Raw genomic sequence first — 24,976 nt, 5'->3', positions numbered from 1 at the left:
TTAGTTGTTTTGCACGGTTTTATTAAAGCAAGTTATTTTTCCTTTGTACACTAACTTGTAGTTATTATTACGCTTATCAAATTTACCACACAAATGCATGGGACTAGACCTACGTTTGGTTCAAGTTTCGTCGAATTCTGAGAACATTCAAAATTTAGCTGTTTTGCATGGTTTTATTAAAGCAAGTTCGTTTCCCTTAACACTAACTTGTGTTTATTATTACACTTTGTAAATTTACAAGACAAATGCATTGGTGTAGACCAACGTTTGGGTCAAGTTTACTCGAATTCTAAGAACGTTCAAAATTTAGCTGTTTCGCATGGTTTTATTAAAGCAAGTTCTTTTTGCTTTTACACTAACTTGTTGTTATTATTACGCTTAGTTACCACACAAATGCATGGGTCTAGACCTATATTTGGGTCAAGTTTCGTGGAATTCTGAGAACGTTCAAACTTTAACTGTTTTGCTCGATTTGAATAAAACAAGTTCGTTTTCCTTTTACACTAACTTGTAGTTATTATTACGCTTAGCAAATTTACCACACAAATGCATGAGTTTAGACCTACGTTTGGGCCTTGTTTCGTGGAATTCTGAGAACGTTAAAATATAAGTTGTTTTGCACGGTTTTATTAAAGCAAGTTAATTTCTCTTTTACACTAACTTGTAGTTGTTATTATGCTTAGCAAATTTACTGCACAAATGCATGGGACTAGACCGATGTTTGGTTCAAGTTTCGTGGAATTCTGAGAACACTCAAAATTTAGTTGTTTTACATGGTTTTATTAAAGAAAGTTTGTTTCCCTTATACACTAACTTGTATTTATTATTACGCTTTGGAAATTTAGAACACAAATGCATGGGTGTAGAAAAGCGTTTGCTACAAATTTCGTCGAATTCTAAGAACGTTCAAAATTTAGCTGTTTTGCACGGTTATATTAAAGCAAGTTCTTTTTCCTTTTACACTAACTTGTTGTTATTATTATGCTTAGAAAATTTACCACACAAACGCATGGGTCTAGACCTATATTTGGGTCAAGTTTCGTATAATTCTGAGAACGTTCGAAATTTAGCTGTTTTGCTCGATTTTATTAAAGCAAGTTCTTTTTCCTTTTACACTAACTTGTAGTTATAATTAGGGTTTGCAAATTTACCACACAAATGCATGAGTTTAGACCTACTTTTGGGTCAAGTTTCGTGGAATTTTGAGAAAGTTAAAAATTAAACTGTTTTGCACGATTTTATTAAAGCAAGTTCGTTTCCCGTTTACACTAACTTGTTGTTATTGTTACGCTTAGCAAAATTTACCACACGAATATATGGTTCTAGACCAACGTTTGGGTCAAGTTTTGTGGAATTCTATGAACGTTCAATATTTATTTTTTTTTTGGGTAAATGTAAATTTCATTAATAAAGAGTAATGGTACAGTACAAGATGTGATCATCAAATAGTTTGACCCTCTAGCCAAGGGATACGCCATAATCTATACAATGCTCGTGTACTGACTGACGATACTAAATCAACGCTAAGAATCCTCTGTCTGACGTCATCAATGATTAGGATACTCAAAGTGGCCGGTGTCCGCTCAGTATGTTCAGATCTCCTCAAGTTCCTCTCCCTCCATATGTGGTAGAAATACGATGCATGTAGTGTACGGTAAGCGCTATTAATAATGTGTTTACCTCTCCATTTCCGTGTCGTCCATTCAATATCTGTTGCCCAATCTCTATTGGGCTAGTGAAAGCGAATCTTTCTGCGAATGTCATAAAGGCACTGACGACTAAATTTGCATCTGAAAAATAAATGTGGATGAGATTCCGTAGCTCCCTCATCGCACAATATGCACACCCCCAGGTGAGATAGCCAGGATTTGTCCGTGGTAGGTAGTTTGCCAAGGATTGCGAGCCATAAGATGAACGAATGACGAGGAATCTTCAAGGAGCCTGAAAGTAGTGAAGACCATCCTACTTTCGGCTCAGAATGATCAAATAATCGGTAGAGGACTTGAGTAGTAGGTTGCCCTTCGTCACATCTCCACACCACCCAATTAACCTCCATGTTCACGGATAGTCCAAATCGATCTTTCACGTAATCGGTCTAGGTAGAGCCACTGAACCCATATGGATGTCCTGTCACACTGGATAACATCACATAATTTCTTGCTCATTAATGCGCGATTCAAGGTGGAGAGGTCCTTGAACCCAAGTCCCCCCTCATCCATCGGTCGACACACATCTTTCCAGGCTACTTTGGCGTAACCACTAGACGTCGTACCCTTCCATAGGAAAATCCTCAACCTCTTCTCGATTTCATTGATGACTTTCTTCGGCAATATGAATGCAGAAGCCCAATATAAACTCAATGCTGAAAGCACAGATTTGATGATTTGTACCCGCCCAGCATATGATAATGAAATCCCTTCCCATCCATTAATACGTGCATCAATTTTTGAGATAAGCGGTTGGCAATCAGAGATGGACAATCTAGACGAGATTAAGGGAAGACCCAGATACCTTATTGGAAGGTAGCTCTCCTAAAAGCCCAAAATCTCCAACATCTGGTCTTTCAAATTTTGAGCCGAACGTGAAATGATTAAGTGACTTTTTTGAACATTCAGCCGAAGGCCCGACAACTCCGCAAACCAGTCCAATCCCTCCTTGAAGACTCTGATGGAGTCTAAGTCAGCTCTGCAGAATAAAAGGAGGTCGTCTGCAAATACCATCTGAAAAACCTTAAAACTCTCACACTTCCAATGATAAGTGGATTGGATGTCCTGTTCAATTCGTTGCAAGAATCCCAGATGTAAAGCTTCCATAACAAGAACAAACAGATAAGGAGAAAGTGGGTCACCCTGTCGTAGTCCTCTCGCTCCAGAAAAGAACCCATGAGGTTTTCCATTGAGCCCAATTGAGAATAATGTCGTGGAAACACACTCCTAAATCCACCTTGTAAACGTAGGTGGAAACCCGAACAACTACAAAACTGCTAACAGTAAGTCCCACTCCACCGTATCTAGGCCTTCCTGATATCCAGTTTAAGTTTGCATCTCGGGGGTAGGCGCATCTGCTTATATCTTGAGAATAATTCTGGGGCTAACATAATGTTGTCCCCAATGCTTCTTCCCGGAATAAAAGTTGTCTGACAGGGGCTAACTATCTTGTCCAGCAACACACTAATTTTTTGGACAAGTAGTTTCGCAATGATCTTGTATAAAATTCTGCAGCATGAAATTGGTCTAAAATCATTAACCGACATAGGAGTATGTACCTTTGGGATCAGAGCCAAGATCGTGGAACCAATATTTAGCTGTTTTGTACGATTTATTAAAACAAGTTCGTTTTCATTTTTGCACTAACTTGTAATTATTATTACGCTTAGCGAATTTGCCACACAAATGCATGGGTCTAGACCAACGTTTGGGTCAAGTTTCGTGGAATTCTGAGAACGTTCAAAATTTAGTTGTTTTGCTCGGTTTTATTAAAGCAAGTTCGTTTTTCTTTTACACTAACTTGTAGTTATTATTACTCTTTGCAAATTTACCACACAAATGTATGAGTTTAGACCTACATTTGGGTCAAGTTTCGTAGAATTCTGACAACGTTCAAAATTTAGCTTTTTTGTACGGCTTTATTAAAGCAGATTCGATTCCCGTTTACACTAACTTTTAGTTATTATAACGCTTTGCAAATTTACAACACAAACGCATGGGTGTAGACCAACGTTTGGGTCATGTTTCGTCGAATTCTAAGAAAGTTCAAAATTTAGCTGTTTTGCACGGTTTTATTAAAGCAAGTTATTTTTCCTTTTTACACTAACTTGTAGTTATTGTTACGCTTATCAAATTTACCACACAAATGCATGGCACTAGACGTACGTTTTGTTCAAGTTTCGTGGAATTCTGATAACATTCAAAATTTAGCTGTTTTGCATGGTTTTATTAAAGTAAGTTCGTTTCCCTTATACACTAACTTGTGTTTATTATTACGCTTTGCAAATTTACAAGACAAATGCATTGGTGTAGACCAACGTTTGGGTCAAGTTTAATCGAATGCTAAGAACGTTTAAAGTTTAGCTGTTTCGCACGGTTTTATTAAAGCAAGTTCTTTTTGCTTTTACACTAACTTGTTGTTATTGTTAGGCTTAGTTACCACACAAATGCATGGGTCTAGACCTACGTTTGGGTCAACTTTCGTGGAATTTTGAGAACGTTCAAGCTTTAGCTGTTTTGCTCGGTTTTATTAAAACAAGTTCGTTTCCCTTTTACACTAACTTGTAGTTATTATTACGCTTAGCAAATTTACCACACAAATGTATGAGTTTAGACCTACGTTTAGGCCATGTTTCGTGAAATTCTGAGAACGTTAAAAAATAAGTTGTTTTGCATGGTTTTATTAAAGCAAGTTCGTTTCCCTTTTACACTAACTTGTAGTTATTATTATGCTTAGCAAATTTACCACACAAATGCATGGGACTAGACCTATGTTTGGTTCAAGTTTCGTGGAATTCTGAGAACATTCAAAATTTAGTTGTTTTACATGGTTTTATTAAAGCAAGTTTGTTTCCCTTATTAAACCAATATTTAGCTGTTTTGCACGGTTTATTAAAACAAGTTCATTTCCATTTTTGCACAAACTTGTAGTTATTATTATACTTAGCAAATTTACCACACAAATGCATGGGTCTAGACCTACGTTTGGGTCAACTTTCGTGAAATTCTGAGAACGTTCAAAATTTAGCTGTTTTGTTCGGTTTTATTAAAGCAAGTTCGTTTCCCTTTTACACTAACTTGTAGTTATTATTACTCTTTTGCAAATTTACCACACAAATGCATGAGTTTAGACCTACATTTGGGTCAAGTTTTGTGGAATTCTGAGAATGTTCAAAATTTAGCTTTTATGCACGGCTTTATTAATGCAGATTCGATTCCTGTTTACACTAACTTATAGTTATTATTACGCTTTGCAAATTTACAACACAAACGCATGGGTGTAGACCAACGTTTGGGTCATGTTTCATCGAATTCTAAGAACGTTCAAAATTTTGCTGTTTTGCACGGTTTTATTAAAGCAAGTTATTTTTCCTTTCTACACTAACTTGTAGTTATTATTTTTTTGGTAAATGTATGTTTCATTAAGAAAAATAGTAGTACAGTACAACAATGTGATCACCAGTTGGTTTCTCCCTCGACAGGCTTAGGGATACGCCATAGTCTAAATAGAGCTCGTGTACTGATTGATCTGGGTAAAGTAATGCTATAGATCCGTTGCCTGATATCCTCAACTATCAATAAAGCCATGGTGTTAGGTGTCCTCTCTATGTCCTCTCTATGTAGAAGAACTGTCAATATAATTTATCATTACAATCATGTACATATCAGCTTCTACTTTTCTTTTTCTTGTTTAATTCTTTCTTTTTTTGCTCCTTCTTCAACCTCTCCTACACGAATAAAATTTTTTACTAATTCGAAATATATAGAAAAAGAGTAACAGGGTATTTGGCTAAGCTTATAAGCACATCATCGAAACATTTTATAAGATGTTTAGAACCCTATGTGCTCTTGAGAACCAATTAGTAATTTATTTATTTATTTATTTTTTTGAAGAGCTTATGAGTTCCTAAGTAAATGTTTTGGATGTTATATTCTCTTTAAGAAAAGGTTAACTTCACCTATCTTGTTTTTAGAATATCTTATAAGTTCTTCAAATAATGTCCAAAAAATAAAAACACACTCATAATTTTGTTAGTATTTCCGTTTAAACCTTCATATAATTTACATCCCCCAAAACAAAGTTATCATTTTGTATAATTTTAAAGTATTTGCTCCCACTTAGTGTTTCATTAAATACTGAATTACATGTAAGATTTTAACATTAAAACAACATTTTTTCACTTATTGTTTCATTAAATACGACATGATTAAGTAAAATAGCATTTGCTCCTATTTATTGTTTAATTAAATACTGCAGAAGAACAGATAATGAAGATATTCAATACAATATCATCGGCTGCATTCCAACTCTTCAAGAATATCTGTGATATAAGGTTTATTGACAATCATTCTTTTTCTTTTTGGAAAATTTTACAGAGATGAAATATGCATGGCACTGAATAATTAACAATGTAACTTATCATGTAGACCAACAGACTGACTACTGGAAAATTCTTATTCCTTAAAATTGGATGAACTCTTGAATTTTAAAGAAGACGTTTCCCAAATTAAAAATCAACAAGAAAATTTTTAGTTTATAAATTTATACAAAAAATTCATGCACCCAGACAAAACCTATGATAAAAAAACATGCGTGGGTAAGATTAGCGACATACAAAAAAAACATGTGACGACCATGTCTGTCGTGATTCCAATCGAATAAAGAAATCACAACTTGTTTTCTAATGGAGAAGGAGGTCTATATGCACCTCGTTGTGGATTGGTGTAGAAGGCGTCAGAGGCACTTAGAAGAATGCAGGTGTAGTTTTGTATTGAATTTAATTAAAATGAAGTGTATTTAGTGGAGATTGTTGCCTGTGCGCAGGAAAAATAGAGAGAGGGTTTGGATGGAGAATCATGGTGCTTACGCTGGGGAGTTTGGCGAACTTGGATTTTCAAGGTTTTTTGAAAATTTCTTGTGAAACGAAAATGAGGTATCAAACGACAAAATCTTGACTCAAATTAGGAGGAATTTATTACAATAAAAATATTGTACAAATTCACCAAACTTTCACATGGCACCCCATCGTTCTAATCAAATTATTATTGCCTCCTCTAGGTTTTGTATTGTTTATAAAATTAGCCATTTTATTATAAAAATGAGAAAAAAAGAAAATTTTTGAATTTTTATGGGTGAAAATATCTTTTGTATGTATAATTGACGTGCGTTAAATAATTGTTTATTGTTTTATTGATATAGTGAATTTATTTTTATTTGTTTATATCAATTACAAAGGCTCTTTTTCTCAAGTAGCAAAATGATTTCATTAAATACTTGTTTTTTTAAATAAAATTAATTATTTTATTAAATACTTCTTTCTAAATATAATTAGAATTTTACATTTGTGAGATTGTGAGAATGCCACAGTCTCGACTTTAGCAGAATTCGTCAATGCCACCCAACTCATAAAGTCCTAAATATAGCTTTAAAAATATGCGTAAAAAAGTAGGTGGAGAAAGACGTATCTAAGGCAATATATTCTCCAACTCTATTGTTGCATCAACCTAGCTCTCTTAATATTGTTGCGGTCTTAGTTACGAACGATGAATGTTTCTTTTCATTTATGAACATGATTCACAAAAATAATCAAAGTAAATTAGAATATTTGAAGTAAAAATCTTATCATTATCGAGAAGATAGATATGAATAATAATAACAACCAATTATAGGTATTTGAAGATGTTCTTTTTCTTTTTGTGGATAGAACAAAATTGTGTGTTTTAATAATCTAAAAGAAGGAAAAAGTATAGTCAGTTCAAAATGATTATATTTTATTTTATTTTATTATTGCCATTCTTCTTTCAATTTTCCATTTCCATATTTGCATACAAAATTAAAAATGGAAATTCATTAATTAGAATTATCAAACGCAATCTTATTATGAATTTATATCGGCAATCAAGAATACTTAATACATCTGCCAATGTTTTTAAACATTATCACTGAATTCTAGTAGGCACATTGGATAGGAACAATGAAAAGATTCTCATACACCGAGTAACATTTAATTAAATGATTCTTTGTGCCCATCCCACCCTTTTTCATTGAAAACAGCAATTCAACAGAAACCTACATACCAACTACGAAGAAGAAAGAAAGAAAGAAATTAACACCCACCAGATAATGAAATTACAGCATAATCCTTAGTAACAAATGTGAAGATTTTTTAAAGAAGATGCTACGTACATGAAGCTTCGTTCACATTCTAGTTAATGGTTATTTCCATTTTCTTATTTTCTTGGTAGGCATGCATCTGTTCAAACATTTTATTGACATATTTGAAGGCAATAATGTGTTATACATTTTTCTCTCTCCTTTTCTTAAATTCCTTCTCAGCCTCCCCCCTTCCCCCGCCCCCACACCACCATCACACACAAAAGAAAAAAAAATAATTGTCACCAACTAGAGAATGGAATTATAATAATATCCATCATAATAAATGTGAAAATTTTCCAAACAAGATACCATGTTAATCAGAAGTCGCATTGTCACGCCTCGGATCATATGTCATGACATGGCCATGCCACAAGCCCATAGCCTTAGTACCATGAAGTGCCCACTATGAACAATAGATCCAAACTCAACAGTAATAGCACCTAAGCAATAAAATCTCAATACATATTTGCAGCGGAAAAACACAAATCTTAAAATCTAAAATCCAACACCAAGTCCTAACAACTAAACATATGTAGAAGTAATTTTAATAAATAAAATTTTCTACAGAAAATATTAATAGATGACACTTGCATCCCTTGATTAGCTACCAACCGTAGTATAGCTCCTCCTTACAAGCCTCATACACCTCATTTGCAAGATATGGTAAGTGGAATAAGTGACTAATCACCCAGTAAGAGATCTATCTCTTAACAGATGGGAGCATAACATGTTGATAATGGATAACTATCATTTTCCAAAATGTTCAAAACCAAATGAAATAAATGAGAAAAATGTAACACTTTAAAATATTTGAAAACAGAATAAGAATTCTAAACTTTTCAATCTAAAATAAAGGTGAACAAAACAGTCTTGTGTGACATCTAAATCTTGTTTGATTAGCGCAAGTGTTTCTATAAATCAACTATTTCAGTTATATTTATGTACATAGAGCATTCATATTCTAATTATTCTTATGCTTGATTATCGCTCTACCTTACACTTATCTTCGTCAATTTCAATTTTCTATAAGTACTTACTGACTTGGGTATCAGAATGTTAATGCATTTTTTTGCAGGCCCCCATCTTAACACTTGTGAAAAATCAAAGCCAAATATCTCAAATTGAACATATATATACCCAAACGGGCAATTTTCGCATGCAACAATTTTGATAAATATATATTTTTAAATTTTACTTTTCAAAAAATAATTGTAAAATTGAAAAAGATATTGATACGTGCCAAAAAAAATGTACGAGTCAAATCTTCGATACACTTGAGCTTCTTAGTCGGTCCAATTTTCTGCAAGCTTAAGGATTGGAATTTGCAAAAAAAGAACTAAAAAGAGATAATATGAGCAAGAAATTATGAATTATAATGAGAAGTCGTGAATAAGAATGAATTTGTATGATAAAAATCACTTGTGAATACTTGGAAAGCCATCTCTTGCATGAGTGGGTTGAACCTAATTTTATAGCCAAAGTGCCCAGTTGGCGAGGGAGTCTGGTCTCTGAGAGGTCGAGGACGCAGTTGCCAAAGGATAAGCATCCTTGGCATCCTTATCTTGTTGGTTGGAGAAATCTACGGGAGTGTATCCTAGTCAAGAGTTTTCAATTGGAAGAGAGTCCTACTTCTTCAGAGATCTGTCCTCCTGAGCCTTCTCGTTACATCCCTCTGTCGATGGCGCTCAACCTCGACAATGTGATGTCCATAATATTTTATACATAATTGAGAAACTAATTTGTAATTATGAAGAAAATTTAAATTTAATTACAACTAAATTATAGGTTGAAATTGAAATATATTAGGGTCAATTTTTTATAACAAAGAATTAAGTAGGATATAATGAAATTTTTTGAATAAAATAAAAATAAATTAAAAAAGGATGAGAATTGCTGGGTGGGCCATCACCTACCGCCTCATTCGATTTATAAACATGCACACACAAGTCACAAATACCATTTTTTATTATTGTAACTATTAGAGTATCATTTTCAATTAATTTAGAAATGCTCTAAAATTTATTTCTATTTTATTTGAATTGATTTTGAAAAGCTGTTGAGGGAAAAAATATTATTCTCCTAGCTTTTTGTTTCTGCATCTATTCCCAAGATGGTGTGTTTCTCCACAAATATAGCATCTTCTTATTTTCTTTGGGGGTACTATTTGTAGCTTTTCAGCAGTTTTTGAGCTAAGTCTTTATCTTTATTGATTTCTTTTCATAATTTTTTCTTTTTATACCTCTTTTCTTTATTTTCTGAAGTTCTATTCTTAGGAATTTTGGTCTACTGGATGGTTTCATTTCCATCCCAAACTAATCATAAAATTGTCTAAATTAGTAAAATTGACAATAATGTTAAAGCCTCAACATCTGAGTCCAGCCCAGCTTATGATAAAATTATTAATCAACCTTTTGAACCATATACAAATACTGAAGTCAAGAAGTTGCTCAATGAAAAACATACTACCAAAAATAATCCCTCTACTTTAGAAGATCTAAAGATAGAAGTAGAAAAATTAAGAGAAGAAATAAAAAATATTAAATAATATATATAGTCTCTTACTACTATAGTTGAAATGTTCTACATGAATACTGAATTAGGTAAAGAAAAATATGAGGATGATTCTCTATCCCTTTGTAAATAGTCACTAGTCAAAAATGGAATGTCAAAATCAATCTAGAACAATTTTAGAAAAATATTTACTGCTCTTATAGACAGTCGAACAGATATTAATTGTATTAAAGAAGGCCTTCTACCAACTAGATATTTTGAAAAGACTACCCACTCTTTATCCTCTACTAATGATAAAAATTTAATGTAAACTTTAAATTTTCAAAAGCTTACGTATGTAATAATAAAAAATGTATTCCAACAAGCTTCCTATTAATAAAACATTTAACTAACGAAATTATTCTTGGAACACCTTCATTAAGAAAATCTTTCCAATAAGAAATATTACTGAGGAAGGTATAATACGAACCTTTGAAGATGAAATAATAAAATTTGAATTCATCACCCAACCAATAGACAAAATTATTAATGAAATAAGGAATTTAATAGTATCTAAGACTAACCAAATATGCTTTATAAAGGAAGAAATTAATTCATTATGAATAAATGAACTACATGAGATCCTAAATTACACGGAAAAATTAAAATGGCTCATAATAAATTTGAACTTGAAATATGTGATGAACATCCCAATGCATATTTGGCATAGAAAAAAATATATTGTGAACCTTCCTTACGAATGTGAATTTTTAGAAGCAAATATCCCCACTAAGACAAGACCTTGCCAAATGAATACATAATCTTTAAAATTATGTGAAATCTCAATTTTTCATAAAAAGAAAAGGACCCTATGTATTTGATATAAAATACATAAAAATAAAATAACTATATCTATAAAACAATAATTAATACACATTGTGCCTCAATTAAACATATAATAGGAATTATCATCCATCAAAATTCAAGAATTTTTGTTTACACATTTGAAACTAATAAAATTACTAGTTTGATAAACAACACAAAACCTAGGGGAGCCAATAATAATTTGCGAAGAACGACGAGGTGTCATATGAAAATTAGTGAATTTTGTACAAATTTATTTTTGTAATAAATTCCTCTGATTTTATGAGTTGTTTGCACGTATGGAAGTATCCTAAATTCTATATCCAGGTTGTTAATGATGAGCCATCCATAAGTACGCCTATGGCTCTACAAAGCTTGTTTCAAGCTTCAGAACAATGAAAATTTGAAAAGATGCTTTGGAGGGGATACCCGTGATTCTTTCCTGCAACATGATGTATAGGAACTCAACAAATTCCTGTCTGAGTTGCTTGAAGAAAAAATGAAGGTCTACTAGAAAAAGAATACTACTAGCACTGTTTTAAAAACACTTTGCAAAGGTGTTATACAACACTTATGAAGGACAACACAAAAACTAAAATGAATGGAATGTTGATACAGGTCTAAAAGACAAAGTCATTCTATGGTAGTTGTAGTTGAACTGTTTAACCCTTAGGCTCTTTGATTTCACTTTATAACCTTTTCGTGTCCTCTATGAAGCAGATCTTCAACTTAATAAATATGTTGTACTTGAACATCTAAATGGTGATATAACAAATATCATGCTGGATAGTATGGTGGTCAACTGAGTAGGATAACTTAATTTACTCAAATATATTAGATTATTTTCGCCTTTTCCATTTATAGCCGATACGTTGGAGTGTCATTACTTGGTATTTTTGTGAGGATGACTTGCTTGTTTTTCTTTAGACTTTTATTTCGTCACACATTATTTTTGTTTTGTCAAAGGACCATCTTGGATTGATGTTTTTCTCTCTTTAGGAGGCTAAGAAAGGTGTATTCTCTATTGACTTCCAACTTATCAGATGCATGATTGCAGTTTTTTTATCATCATACAATACTTTGAGTACGGCCCGAAGATTAGAGAAAAAAATGCACAAATAGCTAAGTATTACCTCTTTCAATGTGCATGATCTGCTTAGGATGACTAGTTAGGTAATAGCTTTGTTCTAATTCTACAATGTTTATTAGTATGCGAATAAACGTTAGATAGAAGCTTTCACTTAATAGAAGCAAATACAATAAGAATTAGCCTTCTATTGATAGCCAAATTTATTGCATGGGTATGTCCTCCCAAGATTAATAATTGAAATCCAATGGGCTAATTGAAATTTTTATCCTGCATGTCAGAGGGGGTAGCACTTTCAGGATACCCAAATATGGTGATTGCTGAAGTTCGAGAGATTTGGGTTAGATTAATGGAGGTCTGCCAGCTGATGTCTGGTAGAAGAAACAGAGCAAAATTGAAGAAGGAGCTTCTGTAGTGAAAAACGCCCAACACTTATAAAGTCGCAATTTTCCATTTACATTTTCTTGTATCCGTTTGACTCCTTCTTCTTGGTTAGTTGAGAAGTTAGTTTATTTCCTTTCTATATAAGAGGGTTTGCCGACCCTATGTTCTGCAACTTTAATTTTCAGATATTCAATAAAATAAAGAGAGTTCTTGGTTCCTGTTTTGATACTCGCCCAATTCGTTTCTTTAATGGCTTCCTCTAGTTCTTGAATTCTAGCATGGTATGAAGAGCAGGAAATGATCCATAATTACTGTTAGTTCAAAAAAAAAGGGGAAGGAAAGAAGAAACATGGCTGACAAGAAGCCAACAGAAACAAGAAAGCAAGATGATGCGAAACAATTATCAGAAAACATGAAACTGCAGAACAACGATCATACCACCATTAGCTTGGTGACAGCCCCTTTAGATGGAAGCAACTATTTCACCTGGGTCAGATCAATCAGATTTGCCCTTGGTGCTAGAGGAAAAGAAGGATTCATAGATGGAACATGTCCCAAACCAGAGTAGGACAAAACTGAAATCAAACAATGGAGGAAAACAGACTGTATGGTCATTACCTGGATTCTTAACTCCATTTCGAAGGACATTGCTGAAGCGTTCTTATACACCACTTTTGCAAGAAACCATTGGCTCGATTTAGAAGCAAGATTCGGTGAAAGTAACGGACCGCTTTTATACCAATTACAAAGAGAGGTTAGTTCAGTATCTCAAGGAAACAAAAATCTCGCTGCATATTAAATCAAACTCAACAAACTATGGGATGAACAAGCCACTTTGGACCCATTACCAATATGATCTTGTGGAGCTGGAACCAAATTTGCAGAGAAGACTAATTTCGCTCAGCTCATCCAATTTCTGATGGGATTAAACGATGCGTATGATCACATTCGCAATCAAATTCTGGTAATGGATCCATTGCCTTCAATAGAGAAGGCGTATTCTATGATATTACAAGTAGAAAAACAAAGGGAAGTAAATGCCAGGAATCTTGAACTTGACAAAGAAGAGGTCATGGCAGTGCAAACTATAGACACAAGAAAACAGAGTGGTTTCAGGAATCCCATCAAGAAAAGGAGTGCTGCTAAAATGAAGTAGATGTATTGCACGTACTGCAAGAAGTCTGGCCACATAAGGGAACAATGCTTTGAACAGAACATCTATCTGGAGTTGTATGAAGAATCGATGAAACAAAGAAAGGGTGCAAATAAACTTGTGATCAACAAAACATTCAATGCACTCCTGGAGAATGGAGAAGGAAACACACAAGGCTCTTCTTAGAGTGAAAACAGCCTTTCAGAATTAATCAAAGCTGAAGTGAGGAAAGCTCTGCATAATTTAGATTTTTTTCAGAATTTCTCCAACTGCATGTATGCAAATAACTCTGTAACTTTCGCAGGTACCCTCCTTTGATTGAAGACTTGAAATGCCTGAAAAGGGATAATAAGCATGCTGATCTATGGCACAATAGACTAGGACACCCTAGTAAAGATGTTATGTTTCATTTGCCCTTTAAAATAGATAGGAATGAACCACTCACATGCTGTGAAGTATGTCCACTTGCTAAGCAAAACAGACTCCATTTCCAGCTTAATGAAAATCACTCTGACACTGTTTTTGATATCATACACATTGATGTTTGGGGCCCTTATAATCAGTATCCTGCCACACATTGCACATATATGCTTACTATTGTTGATGATTGTAGTAGGGCCATATGGATTTACATGATGGTTCATAAGCCTCAAGTACAACAAAACTGGAATGCTTCTTAAACATGGTTGAAACTCAATTCTATCTTAAGGTTAAAAAGATCAGAAGTCACAATAGTACTGAATTTACCGATAAACAATGCCAAAATTTGTTTCAAAATAGAGGGATCCTTCATCAAAGGACCTGTGTGTAGAACCCACAACAAAACGGCATAATGGAAAGGAAACACTAACACCTGCTGCATGTTGCTAGGTCTATCATGTTTTATGCCAAGTTACCTCAGAAATTTTGGGTTGATTCCTTATTGACTGTTACTTCCTTGATAAATAGAATGCCCACACCTATTTTAAAACGGAAAAGCCCTTATGAAATCCTTCATCCTAAAGCACCTAATTACACACACCTTAAAATTTTTGGTTGTTTGTGTTTTGTTACAAATGTCCTGCCCCACAAAGGAAAATTTGAACCAAGAGCCAAGAGATGTGTCTTTTTGGGTTATGCTCAAGGGAAGAAAGGGTACAAAGTTCTAGACCTTGACACTAACATGATGCATATAACTAGAGATGTGATATTCCATGAAAACAACCTTCCTTATAGTAACATAAAATCTAAGGATAACTCATGCCCCTTACCCACTATTGAATATGAAGAACATGATGAGAATACTCAGAAGCTAGAACAGAAAGTCACCCGCCAAGAAGATGTCATCCACCTTAGAAGGTCTACTAGAACTACTCACAAACCTATGTGGATGAATGATTTTCTATTTTATTGTAACTCTAGTTACATGTCTGATAACTATGCTAATCAAGTTCAAGGTTGTTTTGTAGAGAAAGTTTTTCCCCTGCAGGAAACAAAATGGTTCTCAGAAGCTCAAAAGCACCTGGAATGGAGGAATGCCATGAAACAAGAGATCGATGCACTGGAAAAGAACAATACATGGGAACTTTGTAGCTTGCCAGAGGGAAAGAAACCAATAGGGTGTAAATGGGTTTTTAAAACAAAACTGAGACCAGGTGGTAGTGTGGAGAGGCACAAAGCAAGGCTAGTGGCTAAGGGATTCAATCAGGTTGAAGGAGAAGATTATAGTGACTGTTTTGCTCCAGTTGCAAAGACAGTCACTGTAAGGACACTCCTTAGTGCTGTTGTTGCTAAGGGATGGCATTTACATCACTTGGATGTAAACAATGCCTTCCTCCATGGAAATTTGGATGAAACTATATATAGGACACATCCAGAAGGTTATGGGGTAGCAAAATGGTTTACAAGCTGAAAAAATCCTTTTATGGCTTTAAACAAGCCTCAAGACAGTGGAACAGTGAATTCATTGAAAGAATAAAGGGGTTGGGGTTCAAACAATCGAAATATGATTATTGTTTGTTAACAAAGGGCACTGACAATGATTTTATTGCTTTGCTTATCTATGTAGATGACATCCTCAATGCTGCAGCAACAAAGGGATTGATAGAGGAGGTGAAGAAGTACCTGGATAATCTCTTCACTATCAAGGACCTTGGTGAGGCACAGTATTTCCTTGGCCTTGAATTTTCCAGATCACAAAGAGGCCTGATTGTATCACAAAGGAAATATACACAAGACATGATAAGGGACATTGGATTACATGAAGGTAAGTCAGTGATGACACCATTGCCTCCAGGTTTAAAATTCTCCCAAGAACCAGAGAAACCTTTGAAGGATGCTAGCAGATACAGAAGACTTATAGGGAGACAACTGTATTTGGGATTCACACGGCCAGACATATGTTTTGCCACACAACAGCTAAGCCAGTTTGTCCAGGAGCCATGTGAAGGGCATTGGCAAGCAGCCATTCATTTGATTAGATATTTGAAAGGAAATTAGTCATCAGGTTTGTTTTCCCTTTTCAATAATGAGCTTAAACTTACTACATTTTCTGATGCAGACTGGGCAACATGCAAGAGAACCAGAAGATCAACCACTGGTTATTGTATTTTCATGGGAACGACTCCAATATCATGAAAATCTAAAAAGCAAACTACAGTTTCAAGATCATCAGCTAAAGCGGAGTACAAGAGCATGGCAACAACTGTATGTGAGATTATTTAGGTCAATAACTTACTTGAAGACTTGCATGTACAAGTCCAAACACCTATACAATTCCATTGTGAGGGACAAAACATGTGGAAATTGACTGTCATGTTGTAAGGGACAAGTCAAAGAGGGACTAATTTCACCCACATACTTAGTCTCAAAGGATCAAGTAGCAGACATCTTCACAAATATTCTCATAGGAAATGCCTTCTCTCGTCTATATTCCAAGTTGGGATTGATCTCCAATGATGCAATTCCAGCTTGCAAGGGGGCTGCTAAAGTTCGAAGATTTGAGTTAGATTAATGGAGGTCTGCCAGCTGATGTCTGGTAGAAGAAACAGAGCAAAACTGAAGATGGAGCTTCTGTAGTGAAAAACGCCCAACACTTATAAAGTCGCAATTTTCCATTTACGTTTTCTTGTATCCGTTTGACTCCTTCTTCTTGGTTAGTTGAGAAGTTAGTTTATTTCCTTTGTATATAAGAGGGTTTGCAGACCCTGTGTTCTACAACTTTAATTTTCAGATATTCAATAAAACAAAGAGAGTTCTTGGTTCTTGTTTTGATACTCGCCCAATTCATTTCTTTAATGGCTTCCTCTAGTTCTTGAATTCTAACAAGGATGGCAATTTACTAACAGTAAAATTTAATCTTACTTGGTTGGAGTCCCTACATTTGTTTGGATTGTGTCGAGGGAACTTTTTTCGGCTTTTCACAAGGGGGATATGTTTGACTAAAGAAAAAACAAAAACAGAAAAATTGTGCCACGAAGGGAAGTTTGTCTAGCTGTTAAAAGCTTTGACTATTTGGTGCATTTCTAATCATGCCCAAGTTGTATTTATTGTAATAGGAGTGATTCTTATTTGATGCTGATGACATGCAAATAATGACCGCTACGAGTTTCCACTTCTACTTGATCTAGATATAGATAATGGAAGATACTTCTATATTTAGGTTGTTAATGATGAGTGCACAATGTTTTCACCATCCCTTTTAATTTGTTTGGCAAGTAGAAGTTCATTTTTAGTTCTTAGTTCAACATGAGGTGCTTCTCAATGGTAGATCCTCTCTGCATTCTTTATCTAGACTACTCTTGCGCGTTTCAATTGTGGTAAATTTATTTTTTGATTCAGATTGTTTCATCAGTAAATTTCATCTTTTACAACTTGGTATTGAATGAAAAATTAATTTGCTAAAGGGATACAAATGCCTTTCTTTTTCAAACTTCAATTTATCTGGGTTATCTTTGTTTCTCTAGACCTTATATTGTGCATTTTCATTGTTTGCAATGATTTGGTCCACAGTGCTGGTGTGCATGGAGGACACTATTATGCTTTTATAAGGCCCAACTCTATCCGACCAGTGATATTAAATTAATTATGGAATTTAGTGCATACAAAGTTTCATATCTGTTTTTGTAAATGTTTTTTAGTTTGTATTGTTTAAGAAGGATAAACTTCACTAGCTTCATTTCATACTCTATGTTTTGTTAGGCTATTAACTAATATTTTGTTCTTTGTGTTTAACTATTCTAACCTATCCTGAAGGACTTCTGCTAAAGTCATACTTTTTAGGAAAAATTGCATTTTATGTCCTACAAGGTAGCCTTTTTTTAATTTTGGTTACATCATTTTTTAATTCACCACATTGCTTCCCCGACCTTCAAAAAACATTCAAATTTAGTTTGAAGGCTTAACCTTGTTAAATGTTTTATGAAACGACCTTAATTCCCTCAAGACTTAACTGAGCTCATGCAATGCACGTGTTGTTTCCATCTGAAATTTAACGAAACTAACGCTTGGGCCTCAAATTTCAAAATCTTTGCAATTGTGGAATGCAATATAGCGAGTTAAAAAATAATGGGAATGAAATTGCAAAATGGCTAACTTGTGAGATGTAAAATGCAATTTTTGTACATTTTAGCAATAGAATAAGTGTAGATCTCTCATTGCAACGTCCCTAAAAAAAATGGCCTCGAACGAGCTTTAAGAACGTGAAAAAGAAGTAAGTTTTCCTTTCATTTCCATACTTATCTTGAACTGGTTGACACTATCTTACATTTTCATTAATATCTTGTCAGTATGTAATGCACACTAATCAAGGAATTAATACACGAAAAATGTACGATAATGCACATGAGACTGCTAATTGCCCCATTAATTATTTTGACAAAAAATGTATGTGAGTAAGCATGAGAAAATTTTCAACTTAACAGATGTAATGTAAGAAAATCATAAAAAATGAGATTAATAAATAAGGCCTTGACATGTAGGACCAAAGTGGCAATTTTTCCTATTTTTCTTGTTACCTTTCTTTCCCATGAGGTTTTATATGGTGTAAATATTTTCAAAAAGGATTGACACAAGTGATTCAGCATAAAGATAAAAAATGGCATTGACCTTTAATCTATTAGGATATCATACCAGATATGTTGGTAGAACTTTCATCAAGAGTTACGTTTAGATTTAATCAGGTATATGAAAATCACAAGCTCAAGTATCTTGTGAGGACAAAGTTGTATTTCGATGAGTTTCCTTTTCTTTCTATTACCACTATAGGATGGGAACATTGTTTGCTATCAGAAGTCCATCCCTGCTCAAACTAGGCAGCAACTTCATTACCCTGATGTTCCATCGTTTCTAGAATACCAGCATAGCCTCCAAGTACTTTTCTTTAAATATAAGGCGCATATTACTTAGTAATGTTTATTTATATGAATCTTAGGTGGATTCATTATACTATAGTTACATGATATATGTTCCACTAGTTCACATATCAAATTTCATTTTTATTTTAATTGTGTTGGATTGTGTGAATATCTTTTCCTAAAGTATTAAACATGATGCACGATGAGACTGAAAATCATCTATAAATTTAACCATGCTTCCAAGTTACACCAAACTGCATCACATTTGATACTTTAGCAAAAGATATTCACAGAATTCAACAACACGATCAACATAAGAATGAAACTTAATCTGTGACTACCGAAACTTATATCTTGTAATTACAAGATAACGAATCCACATAAGATGCATAAAGATTAAAATTATTGAGTAATACGAACCAAATATTTAAAGAAAATTACTTGGAGGCTATGCTCGTATTCTAGAAATGATGGAACATCAGGGCAACAAAGTTGCTGCCCTAGTTTGAGCAAGGAGGGACTTTTGATAAAAACAATGTTCACATCCTCTAGCTGCAATACAAAGAAAACAAAAGTCATCAAAGTACAATATTTGTCCTCACAAGATATTTGTGTTTATGATTTCCATATACCTGGTTAGATCTAAATGTAAGTCTCTTGTCAATGTACCCATACATGACCATTGGCTCAAACTTTATCTCTTGAAAAGCAGAAATACAATATATCTTCACCATTTAAAATGTATATGTGCATTTTATTTCATAAGCAAAGCATTATATTCCATATGCCGAACAATTTTTAACTACCATTATAAAGAAATTGCATGTAACATGAGTTCTGTTTATCCCTATGGCATTTGACAGATGCTAAAATAGCTCCATCTAACGAAACAAGTTCTATATGAGTTTAATTTTATGTTGCTTCTAACATCAATCTATTAGGATTGTTACCAAGTGTAAGGAAACAACAAGCAAATCAATATCTTCCGCTTATATATAGAAACAAACCTCGAAGACCAATTCTATCTCTTCATCAGGAGCATAGCCTGGAAGTTCATTTAGTTTCTCCAGAAGATCTGCGGGCTTGCCATAGCTCTTGATGAAAATTTTTTCAGCATATGTGGTATGAAATGTAAATAGATTAGAGGTCAATGCCATTATTTTATCTTAACTTTTTGGGGAGTCACTTGTTTATCCTTTCTGAAGAAATACTCCACATAAAACTTGAACGGAAAAAAACAGAATAAGAAAAACACTTTAACTCCCCTTCCTCAGGCTCATAAAGGTTGAAGAACAGTAAAATGTTATCACTTTCTTTGTTAGGGAGAGGGCTGGTGCACAAATCCTAAATCATAGTAAAGAAATTTAATATAACCAATGATGTAATGAAAAGTGTTAAAAACTTGTTTACTGCTTATATTTGAAATTATCCAATTACCTGTCCACATTCTACTTCTAGAAACAACTGCAACTCGTCATTGGGATTCTTACTTGCTGACCTCCTTCAAATGACCGACCTACAATTATATAACTATCTAAAATGAGGGTGATGATCAATCAGATAATCACAGCACTAACATTGAAAATGCTCATATAAAAGTAACTCCACAATGGGAATGGCGTGAATCAAGATCAAAAGTAAGAGAAGTGCTGATCAACAAACCCTAATTGAAGTCTTTCCACAAATGTTTTTGTTTGCAAGGTTTTCTCTATTTTCTAATATTTACATATTTTAGTTTTGTAGGCATTTTATATATTTAAATGTACATATTTAATACTATAGTATAATATAGGGAAAAAGATTAATTTTAGTCTGTATAGAGTGCGATTTAGTACTATTGAAATCATTTGTAATTTGGTTTTATCAATAAAAAAAAGTGCAATTTTAAGAAACTCATGTCACTTTGACCAAAAATCCGCATATGATCAGCACGTGGCCCAAATTCCGGCGAAATTGTCATGAAGAGCTATTCTAAATTTGCAAAACATTTTCAATTAAAGAACCAAATTGCAAAATATTATTTCAACATGACCGAAATTGCCACCCAATAACAGAAGTGCAATTTGCATTTTTTTCTATAACATATATTTGAACTGTATTCAATGAATATCTCATTTTTTTTATTTTATATGATATGATAATATGACTTATATATTTACGAAGAGTATGATTAGTAAATGATTTAGTAACTTTTTATGTTCTTTTGTACACAAAGATCAAATACTACTTGTTGCTCTATTGTATCTTATAGAATTGATAACATAATAATTTAAATTGCTCTAATTATATCTTAATTATTTGATAATCAGTCTTGTTTTATTGAATCTAATTTTTAATATCATTTAATTCAGAATTAAAAAAAAATCTTGTTTAGATAATGTTCTTTATAATAACAACAAACTCCAAAAATTACTAAATTTTGTTTTATATGTGTTTAAACTTTATTAATTAAATATGCAGATTACCAAGTTATGTATAAATGTTTACATTATTTAATGTGTGTCTCACACATCTTTGCTAATTAAGTTATAAGTAATTTGTCATATATATCTTACTAGCATAACTAAGAAGTTTTAACACTTTACCATTTGTAAATCAGTTAGCAAAAATACTTAAATTATTATTATCCATTTAATTTGTATTAATTTCCATTATACTTTCAAATTTATCTTACTAGTTTTGATTTAAAAAGAGTTGCATATAAATATATTATAATTAAATATAAGGTAAATTATCCTTTTGTGTATAAATATGTTCAATAAATATTATGAAAGATAGCATTTTTTTTCATTATTTCATGTTACCCATTAAAAATTTAGATTTTCTTATTAAATAAGTTGAGCTCGAACTTAGTTTTTCTTTTTAAGTTATGCCAAGCCGAGCTTGATTACGGGCCTTAAAATTGTGCTGAACTCATACCCCTACAATTATCCAAACAAAATATAGAGAGAACAAGGTACCAATGGGTATGCATTACCCAACTCGAATTAGATTTTCTGTTGCAATTTTTCGGGATGACAATGAATACATATTGGACCTGGATCTACAGCCTCCCAGGTTGGAGCAGGTTTTGAAACGTTAAACTGGATTCAGAGCTAGTATGCGTCTTAGTGTTTGGACATGGACCCACCGCAAACTCGTTTCAATTTTTCTTTATTTATATTTTATGTATTCTTATATAAAATATATTTGTACATATACAAAATATATGCATAATTCATTTATACTTACATGTAACAAATATAATTAATATTTTTATAAATTAAAATAATAATATAAAATAGTTTAAAGTATTAAGATTTAATATTTATACAAGTACCACATATCTAAAATTTTTAATAGTCTAATGCCTATAACATGCACATACAAACTGAAAAAAAAGTTTAAAAATCTTTGGATAGTATTGTAGTCACATATTTATAATGTTATGATTGCATTATTTTTCAAAAAAGTATCCGTTTTAATATTATAAAAATATTAACTAAGTCCAAGGGAACAACGTGGCATGTTCGAGTTTGGGCGGATCAAGTTTCATGTCCGCGTCCAAGATTTTCTTACAGGAGCGAGTCCTGAGTTTATCACTCCCACCCTAGACACACTCCATTGTAATCCCTAGTTATTTCTTTTGCATCTACTATTTTGTTTTACAACTAAACTCCGCGTGGAATGTATTTCTAAAATGCAATAGAAGATGCACGAATAGAAAATTCGACCAATTACATAAGGTGTTTGCAGTGTATGAGTCCTCTAAGAGTGTCAGCAACCAGTTGGATGATGATTTCGGTTTTGGCACTTTATCCATATCCAAAGATGCTGTAAGTACTCTAGTGCATTAAATTCTTTAACTATTTTTCCTATCAATTATCTTTAATTTTGGGCCATGTGCATAATTAAACGACACATTTCCAATAGGTAATTAATGAAAAAGGCCATGTGCGAATTAAGTGCTTGAGACCAAAAGTGCTACTTTTTTTAAGTTATGGAACCAAAGAAAAAATCACATAACCAACGGACTAAAAGTGTAAGGCACTAATGGCCACGTGCTTTTGTTAAAATATCTTGGAGAATGAGGCGTAGAACCAAAATTGCCTATTTTTTTAAGAAGATAGGAGGCAAAAATGAGAATCTCATATCAAGGATTATAGCAATTCATTAGGGGATATTCAAGAAATAGTAGAAGGCTAAATGGTTAAAATTATTAAGAAGAACTATGCTTCACAAGAAGAATAAAAAGCTACTCCCACAAGAGTGAATGATATTGTGAGCTATGTTTTTACACAAAAAACATAATGCACCTAGAAATCCCACATTCTCTAACTTTCTTGTTCTCATTGAAAGACGAATAGCCAAAATCAAGTAAAAAATAAAAAATTAAATGGGTGCGGTCACACACACAAATGTACATGCGCGCACAAAATATATGAAATACTCTTTAGTAGTCTCTTATTAAGTTACCTTCCATGGATACAGGCGGTTCCAATTCCATAGCTTTCCGAAAAAAAGATATCACTTTCTCTTGCGGCCATTATAAAAACAAAATAACTTAACAAATCAAAACCTTTTTACATGAAATCAATTGAACACTTGATTGCGAAACTAACCAATGAGAAAGGAAAAAGAAAACTAGAAACTAGCCAACAAAAATAAGGTTCTACAATTCTCGATCAGTTAAACATAAAATAAGAAAACATGGGACGGCCACTGTGTCTTGCTTGCAAATCAAGAAAGAACTCAATTGCGTGGCAAGGGGGAGGGGGTCTATATGCACCTCTTTGTGGTTCAGTTAAGAAGGCGTCAAAGGCATTGAGAAAAATGCAGGTAAAATTTTGTACCGATTTTCATTGAAATAAAATGAATTTGATGGAGCTTGCTATTTGTGTGCAGACAAAATAGAGAGAGGATTTGGGGGGAGAATGATGGTATGTATGGTGGAGAGTTTGGCCAACGTGGTCTTTTTAGGATTTTGAAAATTTTCATATGAAATGGAAAAGAGTCAAGAAAAGATAAAATTTTGACTAGGATTATGAGGAATTCATTACAATAAAAATCTTGAATAAAAGTCACCAATATTCATACGGTACCCCATCATTCTACCGAAACTATTACAATCTCCCCTAAGTTTTGTACAGTTTATAAATTGGGCCATTTCAAATAAGAATATTATCACTCTCAAGGAGATAGACATTACTAATAATCACAATTCATTAATGAGTATTTAATTTTATTTTATTTTTTGTGGATAGAATAAATTGTGTGTTTTAATAATCTTAAAAGAAAGGAAAAACTATAGTCATTAACTTAGTCAATTTGAAATGAATATATTTAATTTGATTTTCTAATTTTCATTCTACTCTTAATTTTTCATTGCCATATTTGCATACATAATCATAAATAAAAATTCTTTAATTAGAATTATCAAATGCAATCTTGTCATGAATTTATATTTCCATTATAAGAAATGCAAGTACTTAAAGACAAATTCTCTATGTTTGGCAAATTTGTTGAGTCATTGTTACTGAATTCTAGTAACTACATTGGATAGGAACAATATAAAGGTTCAAACAGATCGAGCTGCAGTTGATTAAATGATTCTCTTGTGCCCATCCCATCATTTTTCATTGAAAACAACAAATTCAACACCAAACTTGCAAACCAACAGGAACAAAGCAAAAAGAAAAAAGAAAAATATCAAATTGGCACCACCAAATTCTGAAATTACAGTATAATCCTTAATAATAAATGTGAAGATTTTCTGAACAACATGTTGCATCAAGCATGACTCACATCCTACTTAATGGTTAT

This window comes from Sesamum indicum, linkage group LG1 (assembly GCF_026168435.1).
Source record: "Sesamum indicum cultivar Baizhima isolate 11 linkage group LG1, ASM2616843v1, whole genome shotgun sequence".
Classification (NCBI taxonomy): domain Eukaryota; kingdom Viridiplantae; phylum Streptophyta; class Magnoliopsida; order Lamiales; family Pedaliaceae; genus Sesamum; species Sesamum indicum.
Note: the sequence above shows the minus strand (reverse complement) of the source record.